This window comes from Gekko japonicus, unplaced genomic scaffold (assembly GCF_001447785.1).
Source record: "Gekko japonicus isolate JY-2015 unplaced genomic scaffold, Gekko_japonicus_V1.1 scaffold268, whole genome shotgun sequence".
NCBI lineage: Eukaryota > Metazoa > Chordata > Lepidosauria > Squamata > Gekkonidae > Gekko > Gekko japonicus.
In genome coordinates this window covers 239627-250396 of record NW_015167064.1, presented here as the reverse complement: position 1 = coordinate 250396, position 10770 = coordinate 239627, and the positions used below count along the sequence as shown (strand labels likewise).

The following is a 10770-nucleotide window of genomic DNA, read 5'->3' as shown; positions in this document are numbered from 1 at the left end:
TGACACTGTCTAACCATCTCATCCTTTGCCGTCCCCGTCTTCTTTGACCTTCAATCTTTCCCAGCATCAGGGTCTTCTCCAGTGAGTGCTCCCTTCTCATTTGGTGGCCAAAGTATTTGAGCTTCAGTTTCATTATCTGGCCTTCCAGGGAACAGTCAGGGTTGATTTCTTTGAGGATTGACTGATTTGTTCTTCTTGCAGTCCAAGGGACTCTCAAGAGTCTTCTCCAGCACCATAGTTCAAAAGAATCTATTCTTCGGCGCTCGGCCTTCCTTATAGTCCAGCTCTCGCAGCCATACATGACTACTGGGAATACCATTGCTTTGACCATGCGGACTTTTGTTGGCAGGGTGATGTCTCTACTTTTTATCATGCTGTTTAGGTTCGCCATCGCTTTCCTCCCAAGGAGCAGGCGTCTTTTAATTTCATGGCTGCAGTCACAGTCTGCGGTGATCTGGGATCCCAGGAACGTGAAGTCTGTCACTACTTCCACGACTTCCCCTTCTATTTGCCAAGGAGTGATGGGGCCGGATGCCATGATCTTAGTTTTTTTGATGTTGAGCTTCAAGCCCACTTTTGCGCTCTCCTCTTTTACTCTGAGCAAGAGGCTCTTTAGATCCTTTTCACTTTCAGCCATTAGAGTGGTATCATCTGCATATCTGAGGTTGTTGATCTTTTCCCCAGCAATCTTAATTCCCGCTTGTGATTCATCCAGGCCAGCATTTCGCATGATGTACTCTGCATATATATTAAATAAGCAAGGTGACAGTATACATCCTTGTCGTACTCCTTTTCCTATGCTGAACCAATCAGTTGTTCCGTATCCGGTTCTAACTGTCGCTTCTTGGCCCTTATACAGGTTTCTCAAGAGACATGTGAGGTGGTCTGGTACTCCCATCTCTTTAAGGACCTGCCATAGTTTGTTGTGATCCACACAGTCAAAGGCTTTAGCATAGTCAATGAAGCAGAAGTAGATATTTTTCTGGTACTCTCTTGCTTTCTCCATAATCCAGCGAATGTTGGCAATATGATCTCTCGTTCCTCTACCTCTTCGAAACCCAGCTTGTACTTCTGGTAGTTCTCTATCCACGTACTGTTGAAGCCTAGCTTGTAGGATCTTGAGCATGACCTTGCTAGCGTGTGATATGAGTGCAATTGTGCGATAGTTTGAACATTCCTTGGCATTGCCCTTCTTTGGGATTGGAATGTATACTGATCTTTTCCAATCCTGTGGCCACTGTTGCGTTTTCCAAATTTGCTGGCAAATGGAGTGCAGAACTTTAACAGCATCATCTTCTAAGACTTTGAATAGCTCAGCTGGAATACCATCACCTCCACTAGCTTTGTTGTTAGTAATGCTTTCTAAGGCCCATTTAACTTCACATTCCAGGATGTCTGGCTCAAGGTCAGTGATTATACCGTCGTGTTTGTCAAGGACATTGAGGTCTTTCTTGTATAGTTCTTCTGTGTATTCTTGCCATCTTTTCCTAATCTCTTCTGCTTCTGTTAGGTCCCTACCGTTTTTGTCCTTTATCATGGCCAGCTTTGCATGGAACGCTCCCTTGATTTCTCCAATTTTCTTGAAGAGATCTCTAGTCCTTCCCATTCTATTGTTTTCTTCTATTACTTTGCACTGTTCATTCAGGAAGGCCTCCTTATCTCTCCTTGCTGTTCTCTGGAAATCTGCGTTCAGTTGGGTAAATCTTTCCTTTTCGCCTTTGCCTTTCGCTTTCCTTCTTTCCTCTGCTATTTGTAAAGCCTCATCAGAAAGCCATTTTGCTTTCTTGCATTTCTTTTTCTTTGGTATGGTGGTGATTGCTGCCTCCTGTACGATGTCACGAACCTCTGTCCATAGTTCTTCAGGCACTCTATCTATCAAATCCAGACCCTTGAATCTATTCTTCACCTCTACTGTATATTCATCAGGGATGCGATCTAGGTCAAACCTGAATGGCCTCGTGGTTTTCCCGATTTTCTTCAGTTTAAGTCTGAATTTTGCAATGAGTAGCTCATGATCTGAACCACAGTCAGCTCCAGGTCTTGTTTTTACTGACTGGATAGAGCTTCTCCATCTTTGACTGCAAATTATATAGTCAATCTGATTTCGGTGTTGCCCATCTGGTGATGTCCATGTGTAGAGTCGCCTCTTAGGTTGTTGGAAAAGGGTGTTCGCTATGACCAGTGTGTTCTCTTGACAAAACTCTGTTAACCTTTGCCCTGCTTCATTTTGCTTTCCAAGGCCAAACTTGTCTGTTATTCCGGTTACCTTTTGACTTCCTACTTTAGCATTCCAGTCCCCTATGATGATGAGGACATCATTTTTTGGTGTTAGTTCTATGAGGTGTTGTAGGTCTTCATAGAACCGGTCCACTTCAGCCTCTTCTGCATCAGTGGTTGGGGCATAGACTTGGATTACTGTGATGCTGAATGGTTTGCCTTGGATTCGGAATGAGATCATTCTGTCATTTTTGAGATTGTAACCCAGTACTGACTTTTGCACTCTCTTGTTGACTATAAAGGCCACACCATTTTTTCTTTGAGATTCCTGGTCACAATAGAAGATATAATGGTCTTCTGAGTTAAATTCGCCCATTCCTGTCCACTTTAGTTTACTGATTCCTAAGATATCGATGTTCAATCTTGCCATCTCATTTTTGACCATGTCAAGCTTACCTTGATTCATAGATCTTACATTCCAGGTTCCTATGCAGTATTGTTCTTTGCAGCATTGGACTTTCCTTTCACCATCAGACACATCCACAACTGAGCGTCCTTTCGGCTTTGGCCCAGCCACTTCACTCTTTCTGGGGTTACTTGTACTTGCCCTCTGCTCTTTCTCAGTAGCATATTGGACACCTTCCAACCTGAGGGGCTCATCTTCCGACGTCATATCTTTTAGCCTTTTGATACTGTCCATGGGGTTTTCTTGGCAAAGATACTGGAATGGGTTGCCATTTCCTTCTCCAGGGGATCCCACTTGGTCTGAGTTCTCTGCTAGTCTAGTAGGTTCAAATTAATTGGAGAAAAGGGTCTAATTTTACAGCATCCTGAAGAAGATCCATTTAATCATCCTTCTCTCTATTGTTTTATGTGGAGAAACTTTTTTAACCAAATGGCACCCACCCCAAAGCACAACAAATTAACAATAGTTAAAATAACACTGTATTAATAATAACGAAAAACTTTCCCCCTCTTCCCCAAAGTATGTCTCATTCATAAGTACCACACCCAGGAAAAAAGAAAAACTAGCTACTAATAATAACCAAACCAATTAAACCAGTCTGTAGTCATGTGAGGGTTCAGCATAGTAGCTCAAGGTCCAGGCTGTGGTTTGTGTACTCCAAGTAAGTTTCAGGCAGGACCTCCAAAGTAATCCAAGGCTTTTTTTCACTGCCAGAACTACCCAAAGAGCAGTGTGGGGATTTGCTGCATAGGGTAGCCCAGCTGGCCAAGGGCAGCTCTCTCCCTGATATCAGTGGCTGGGAGACATGCCTCCTCCACTTCCTGTTTCCTGGGCAAGCTGCAGAGAACTGAGAAGATGCTTTCCAACCTAATTCCAGAGTTTTAAAGACAATTTAGATAAAAATTATCATGAAACTCTTGGGAACCCTATCACTGTATTTGATATTGGTGACACGATCTGATAACAGAAGAATCTGACATCTTAATGGTCAGTGATATATGATTGCGCCCCCCAGTGATAAGTCAGAAGCATAAATATTTTTACTCTTCCCAGTAATAACATGTTTTACTGTGTGTGCCAAGGTTGGTGAGGTACCAGGTGGTAGTGGAAAGTGCCGTCAAGTCACAACTGACTTATGGTGACCCAATAGGGTTTTCAAGGCAAGAGACGAACAATGGTGGTTTGCCATTGCTTGCCTCTGTGTAGCAATCCTGGACTTCCTTGGTGGTCTCCCATCCAAATACTAACCACGGCCAACCCTGCTTAGTAGCTGAGATCTGACAAGATTAGACTATCTTGGCCCATCCAGGTCAGGGCAGTGTGCTCCCTACTGGGTTTTATATCTTGGATTTTTAAAAAAACAGTCCTGAGAAAGTCCTGTGTGTCTCAGTTTAAAACGCTAGCACTTCATTCAAATTAGGGTTAGGCTGTGTTAATAAAAAGTGAAGTCTAATGGATATACCTATGTATGGCCAAGATCTAAAGAAATGTGTAACTGGCTAGTTTCACAGCTCTGAGGTTATATTTACAAGTGTTGCAGTGTAAAAGGGCTGATCTTTGAGAAGCAAACAAAAGACAGAGTTTCTTTGACTCAAAAAGAATCTTTAACACTTTGGAATCTAGGAGTTATGTTCAGGGCTATTTTGGGGCAGGACCACACAGGAACGGAGTTCCGGCTGGCTTCCAAGTTGGCCACGCCCAGCAGGAACTCATTAGCATAATAGGCCACACCCAACAGCAGAAACTCATTAGGATTGGCTACATTAGGGGTGTGTGGCCAAACATGCAAAGGAGTTCCTGCTACAAAAAAAGGCTCTGGGTTTTGACAACAAACAAGGTAAACAGAATAACAAGCAAAAGGTGGGTGTGGCTGGATAACCACACCTCTGGTAACATGGGGGTGTGGCCTAATGTGCTAATGAGCTGTGCTGTCGGGGGTGTGGCCCAATATGCTAATGAGTTCCTGCTGTTGGGTGTGGCCTATTCGAATGAGTTACTGCTGGGCTTTTTCTACAAAAAGAGCCCTGGTTATGTTTATTGCTTGCTTAACTTGCCTTGCAAAACAAACAGTTTACCAACTCAGAAAAGGATTTTTACTTAACCAAGGATAAAATATACTGGTACAGACTGAAGCCTTTGTTTGTTTGTTTTGGTTGCTTTTATTTAAGATAGCCAAGTGTCATATATCTGAAAAACAATTATCATATGGAAGATGTATTTCAATAATTTTTAAATTAGATAATAATTTTGAGTATTGTATTAACTGATAGTTTTATAAACCAGTAATTTGATCTCCCAGTAAATATGGGGAAAACCTATTTTTTAAAAAAATCAGTGAAAAGGAAACTCTCCTTCCCTTCAGAAAAACTGCCAATTTAGAGATCATTGGGGGAACAGAAGAAGAGCCCTGCTGGATCAGACCTATAGGATCCATATAATTCAGCATCCTGTTTTACACAGCAGTCAACTAGTTGCCCTGGAGGGCCAATGAACAGCATAGAGACCAGGGCCTTCCCCTGGTTCTGCCTCCTAGCACTGGTATCCAGAGGTTTATTTCCATTCAGTCACCATAGTTTCCTTTAGTCACCATAACTCACCATAACTAGTAGCAGGAAGGGCAGGATAAAAATGTGCACAATATATAGACAGACCTTTTATGAAGTGCTTCAAGAACTGTGCAAGAAATGTGTTAATTATTCAGTCATCCTAAACTGTTAATTACATGTTGCTTTAATTTCTACAAGATGTTTAATCCTTTAATCCAGTTTCAGTAAGTTTCTATCTTCTCCTTCTATTGCTTCCTATGTAACAATGCTATATGATCTGCAAAACTGCATAACTCTGTCTTAATGATATATATATATATTAACCCCATCATAACTTTTCACTTAGTAACATTATACAAACCAAATGATATGGTCGTAGCACTGATGAGACATGCATGCACAGTGATCACATGCACGTCAGCTTGTCTAGTGTATATCTGGTGTTTTCCATTTTGTGCGTATTAAGCATTGTAAAGTTCCTTATTGTTAGTTGCTGGACTGTAGTCTAAAGGAAACAAGATGGCAGGAAAACTAAAATTGGTAAATTCAGCCAGTGTTAGAAGTTTCTGTGGGTTAGCAGAAGAACACTGGTCGCAATCAATGAAGAGTATTTTTTAAGAATCTTTCAGGCCTGGACATACATCTGGAACTCTTTATACTAGCTAACAGTAAAATAAATGCCACTGCTTATTATATCCTACGTTTTTTATTTTCAAAAGGAAATTGAAAACATACCACTGGCAGAACTGCCAGACATTGAATTGGCTATTGAGGGAAGCATCAGTTGCGTATTTACATATTCCATAGTTTGTTCCATACATCAGCTTTCCTTGATGCACACACATTGGATGTTTTCCATGTAAGCTGAAATTTTACCATATATGAAAGGCCAAATTGTTTTAAAAATGGATTAAACCATTAAGATACAGGAAGTGAAGTAAATGCTCCTGACTATAGAGATATTTCTTTTTTCCTTACTCTGCTTGTGCACATGTTTTTCTTAGTGGTCTTCTTCTGTCTCTATATTTATTTTTTATAATGTTGGAAACACTTGCAATACATATCACAGTTCACCTAAAAGTTAAATACAGAGTTAAAAATAATTCCCATAATAAGAACCGAATGTATGACAAAGAACAGTTCAGTGTCAGAAACCAAAACAATCCTCAGAAGAAACGTCATAATTTAGAGTTGGTTTTACAGCATTCTTTAATTTAGAGTGGGGCAAAATGCTTCTGTGATTAAATCACAGCTTCTAGCTCTTTGCTGCTAAAAGAAATTCGGGAATGTATATTTCATTTTTAAACTATAACTCAGAACAAATGGAGGAGATGGTTGCATGCTTGAAACATGCTTTATGAATTTATCTTAAGACTCTCCTGTTACCAGAGAGATGTTTGCACATAGGTTGGGTTTGGACTGTTATTTTACCATCTACCCTCATCATGAATTTATTGCAGAGAACAGAGAAGAATGAGTTCCAGCCAGATCTTCCTTGAATTTGAGAAGCTATTGGGCTTAAGCCCAGTTTGAAGAAAGTTGGATATTCTCATTTTTTAAAAACAGAGCATACAATTCTTTAAAGATTGTGAAGCTGAAATAACTTACATAAAAAGGCAATATGTTACGACTGAACTCTTAAACACACAAATGATGGCTAACCTGGTTATGATTTGCTAGAGCCCTCTACCTAGATCGGGAATTTCATTGGCCCCCAAGGCAGAAGACCTTTGATTCACAAGGGCCAGTAGGTAAAGAGAGGCATTTTAATTTGACCCTTTAATATGCACTTGCTTTCACGGTCTGGCAAATCCTAATTATATAATTAAGTTGTTGATGATGAAGGAAAGTTCTGATAGACATGGAGTTTTCCAGACTATTGTGCCTCAGTTTGTAATGTGTGTCAGAAAGCAGACACTGCTCCACAGAATCTAGGAGTTATGTTCAGGGCTATTTTGGGGCAGGACCACACAGGAACGGAGTTCCGGCTGGCTTCCAAGTTGGCCACGCCCAGCAGGAACTCATTAGCATAATAGGCCACACCCAACAGCAGAAACTCATTAGGATTGGCTACATTAGGGGTGTGTGGCCAAACATGCAAAGGAGTTCCTGCTACAAAAAAAGGCCCTGGGTTTTGACAACAAACAAGGTAAACAGAATAACAAGCAAAAGGTGAAGTTTATGGTTTCTAAGGAAGCAAGCAACACACCCTCTATACCCCTCAGCTTCTCTAAAGACTTCTTTATGGTGGACAGAGAGAATGTTGACCATGATCAACCACAGCCTTTTCTGCTTGGAACGCTGATTGTAGGGCATAATTTTAGCCTTGCTGCTCACAGCACTAGCTTGAAGTTGCCAGACTGAGCAGGGGGAAGTTCAGAACTTTATGTATATATACCATAGGGTTGCCAAATCTTTTTTACCTGGCGGCGGGGGGCTCCTGCCCGGCGTCTTGAGTGCGCGCGCGCCACCCGGATGTGACGTCATGACGCCGGGCACGCTGGGGGCGGGGCCACAGCCATTCGAGGGGAAAACATGACGTCACATCCGGGCGGCGTACGCGCGGGGGTGGGGTTTCCCCCGGGGCCCGATTCCGCGGGGGTGGAAATCGGGCCTCCAAAGCGTGGGGAAAATCTGCCCCCCGGGGGGACTTGGCAACCCTAATATACCATATTAGCCCTTGTTAAAAAATGTAAAATGGTCTCCACTAAGTTTCCCAAGCCTCTGTGGTTTGGTTTCTTGACAGTGGCAATAGTGCACAAAAACTGACTTGGCAGCGCAGGATCAGACCTGCAGTAAGGTAGGTTCCAGTCTGTTCTGATTAAAGCAGAGCAGCTGATATAGCACTTAGAGTTAGAATTCCCAACAGGCAGAGAATTGAGAATGATCAGTAGCAACACATTATATTATTCATGCTTCAAATTTATGAAACTTTATTGATTGCTGATGCATGATCATTTATGCTTCAGAATAACTTAAGAGAGTCTTGGAATATGAAAAAGTTAGGCAGTTAACTCAGTAAAAAACGTCAGACAAATAATGCATCTGTTTATGTAACACAATGTGAACTATTTGGGGTCTTGGCCTTTTCCAAAGTCCATCTTCCTTGATTCTGTTTCTTTTCTGTGTCCTGATGTCAACCCATTCGACAGCAAACTCCAAAGAGATAGACACATAAAGCTGTGATTGCGTGCATGGAACAGAATTGCTTTTTAAGCGATAAAGAGCTGTTGGAGGATATGGGCTGTGCCTATTATTTCATGAGTAGCAGACGGTGTTAGTGGAATATGACTTTCTCCCTCCACCATACACTACTCCCTTGCTGCTCACGACTATGCTTACACTATGCTGCTTCAGATTTGTATACCTGGAATACATTCCCCAACACTTCAGTGTGAGTGTTAGCAGAATGAAAACCAGATGGGCCAGCAGTTGCCAATGTTATCTCCTGGCCAGCTCTGGCAAACCTCTCTTTCTCTCTCCTTTCTTGGTATGGCAGAAATATTTGCCTTTATTTAGGAGAGCCAGTATTCCTTTTCCATGTCTCTCTTCCTGTGGCGCAAGTTAAAACTGAAAGCTGTTTATTGCCTTGTTGCTGAGGCTGGTAGAGGTGAGTGCAAGAAACAATTAACATTTTGAGACTCGTTTCCTTCCCCTTCCTCCTCCTCTTTTGAGTTTGTCATCCCTGCTTGTTAAATACTTGATCACAGCTAAGTCCAGCAAATTGCTTCATAGACACTGCTTTGTTTGTTCAGTTTACACCACTCATTGTATCCTATATTTCTAGATTCCTTAATGCTCCCCCCCCCGCCCCCGGAGACTGCAAGTACTGAAGTTTATGAAAACTTATTTTGTTGAAATGATACTAAAATCAGGATTCTCATCTTATTTTCATTCTAGGTCTCCTTCCTTCCTAAAATCTTTTTATTAGTTTGATTGTAGAACCTTTTAAATTGAAATTGGAAGGGAATGGAATTCACTTTGTAGTTTTATGACATTCTTAGTTTTCTGTTTGTCTCCTTATTTCACCGAGGCTCACACAGGAACTCTTCTCCATGGATTGTGCCCAAAAGCTTTCCTTAAATTTGTTTCTCATCCATATATGTGCTGGCTCTCAGCCTTGCTTTTTACAGAAAGTTCAAAGTGCTTATCTTATGATTTTCCAATTTCTCCCCTCCCTTGAACCATGAAATAAATCATATGGCAACTCAAACCAAATTGGCTGGATTTTAAGCATTCCGTTTGGGGCCAATTTATTTAGGTTTTCTATTTATTGTTATAAAATTTTATATCACTTTAATAGTGTAGCATACTGCCAAGAGGGTAGTGTGGCTAAGGAATTGTAAGTACAAATGTTTATTGAGGTGTAAATGGGGAAAATGTGGAACAATAAAGCAGCATTACTGTAGAAAAGTCACAGTATCACATTGCCATATAAACAGTCAGTCGCTTTTTATTAAGCCCAAATATACTTGCCTTATCATTCTCACAGAAAGTTCCATCAAACTGTTCATATGAATAGACCATTAAACTTTGATTTTGAGTTGATAACTATGTAGATAACCTAGAAGAATATTTATCTCTTATCTTGTAAGACTGTCCCCCCCACACACTCATGAAATTACAATGTGATATAATGTAAAAATCTAATACAGGTCTCAATCACATTATCTTCTTCCCAATATACTTACTGTACCTAATGATGGAATAAGATCATGCCTTTATCACCTATAACACCTCTGGGATATATAAAATCTAACACACTTGTGTTCAAATCATGTAGTTTAATCCCCAGGTAGTAAGTAAGATAAAAACTATGCCATTCAGCTATATTTACATATATATATTTGTGTATTCCCTGTGAAAACACTGTGCTCTTACATTAATGTTTATCAGGGCAGGTGCACCAATATACAGGATGGAAAGTCATGATCACTGGTATCCCCATCACACTTCAGGAGAAGTTAATCTAGTGGATGATGTCACAAAAGCTGGAAGATGCTTCCAAACCCTGCTCTATGTCCCATGCTGTGAAACCATGTACTTAAAAAAAAATCCTGTTACTATTTATGGGATATATAAATTGACTTTTTATGTGAAACCAGAAGATAAAATGTCAAACATGACCAGGAGTATTTAAACTAGTATCAAACCGCTTTACTCTTCAGTTCTAAACCCATTTACTTGGAGGCAACCACTAGTTTTGTTTGAACCAAGTAATAGGACTGAACTGTAGGGCAGCCTTCTTATCTGAAAGTGAGGCTGAGTTCTCTGAAGCAGGTGAGGAGTTTAGCCTTAGAAAATAAAAGATAAGCAGCAGGTGAAGACTACTACATAACCAATGCCAGCTGTATGACCAATATTCATCTGCACATAATCGAGTTTTAATTCTGGTGGCACCATCATGACATTTTATTGCCATGCTGCTTCTTCGTTGTTGGACCCTGTTTGTTGGGATTATTTGGATTGCAAATAAAGGTTTATTATTTTAACTCCAGTACTCTCTGGAACATTGCATCTGAATTCTTCTGGAACAGAGAT

At 40.8% G+C, this 10770-nt stretch overlaps 1 protein-coding gene across 1 annotated transcript in view; it reads left to right on the top strand.

The window, feature by feature from the left end:
- The window catches only part of RUNX1T1 (runt-related transcription factor 1; translocated to, 1 (cyclin D-related)), a 97786-nt gene that overhangs the window by 15556 nt on the left and 71460 nt on the right, over window positions 1–10770 (top strand). The gene's annotated exons all lie outside the window — the stretch shown is intronic.